This window comes from Phytophthora infestans, genomic scaffold (assembly GCF_000142945.1).
Source record: "Phytophthora infestans T30-4 supercont1.2203 genomic scaffold, whole genome shotgun sequence".
Classification (NCBI taxonomy): Eukaryota; Oomycota; class Peronosporomycetes; order Peronosporales; family Peronosporaceae; genus Phytophthora; species Phytophthora infestans.
In genome coordinates this window covers 1,912-3,168 of record NW_003306461.1, presented here as the reverse complement: position 1 = coordinate 3,168, position 1,257 = coordinate 1,912, and the positions used below count along the sequence as shown (strand labels likewise).

The following is a 1,257-nucleotide window of genomic DNA, read 5'->3' as shown; positions in this document are numbered from 1 at the left end:
AAAGTAAATCACTTTAACGCAGCCTTATTTCGACTGCTTAACTTTATAGTTTTAACATTGCGCGTTTGCAATTGGGGGGAGAAATGTTCATTTCTGAACAAATCAATAGAACAAGGGCTAAATCTCAGCAGATCGTAGTACAAGACTACTCTCATGCTTACAACACCCCGTTCTGTAGTTAAGTCGTCTACAAAGGATTTATCTTTCCCAATATTTGAAATTACAAATCAGCCTACTCTCCACCGCCAGTACTTGACAGGCAGCGGAGTGCGTTGCAATTGTATGATGTTGGGTGTCCAGAAGACACCTATCGCTATTCGCGGCACATCGGGAAAGGTGATTATCGTCTATTCCAGCATGGATTCTGACTTAGAGGCGTTCAGCCATAATCCTACAGATGGTAGCTTGGCGGCACTAGCTTTTCAGCTAACCGCAGTTACCAATTATCTGAACCAACGGTTCCTCTCGTACTGGGTTGGATTACTGTTTAGACAACGAACTCATCAGTAGGGTAAAACTAACCTGTCTCACGACGGTCTAAACCCAGCTCACGTTCCCTATTAGTGGGTGAACAATCCAACAATTGGCGAGATCTACTTCGCAATGATAGGAAGAGCCGACATCGAAGAATCAAAAAGCAACGTCGCTATGGACGCTTGGCTGCCACAAGCCCAGTTATCCCTGTGGTAACTATTCTGACACCTCTAGCTTAATATTCAAAAGAACTAAAGGATCGATAGGCCACGCTTTCACGGTTTGTATTCATACTGAAAATCAAAATCAAGTGAGCTTTTACCCTTTTGTTCTCATGAGATTTCTGTTCTCATTGAGTCGGCCGACCCGTTAGCTTGGGGACGATATGCCATGGTTGCTCGCTGTCGCTGCCCTAGGATCCGGTTGAATGCTCGAAAGAAATCAGACATAAAGCCTGGCTCCCGATCATGTCTAATCATTTCGCTAGCACCAAATCTTCGGAAAACACACTCCTCGTACGATTCCGCAATGGTTTGCGCAGTTCTAGACGCACTAGCTTTGGCAATCACATATCCGGTAAACAGGTCCACCCAAAATAACAATTCTGTGTTTCCTTTGAACGACTTGGGCAACGAAGGGATATGATCCATGGCTATGATCTGGAAAGGGTAAGTCGCTCGGACATTCCCAGGTGACTCCCCTTCGATCGTAGGTCTGCCCTTGCCTGTCTCACAATCCACGCATTCACCGACATATCGTTGTACACTCTTGAATAGTCCTCTC

The 1,257-nt window shown here is 45.3% G+C and overlaps 1 non-coding gene across 1 annotated transcript; it reads right to left on the bottom strand.

The window, feature by feature from the left end:
- Positions 1–222: 222 nt before the first annotated feature.
- PITG_33539 lies at positions 223–831 on the bottom strand (the record flags this gene model as incomplete). The annotated part of the gene is made up of 1 exon (XR_009934933.1): positions 223–831. It is a non-coding gene; the product is annotated as a 28S ribosomal RNA (ribosomal RNA).
- Positions 832–1,257: the final 426 nt, after the last annotated feature.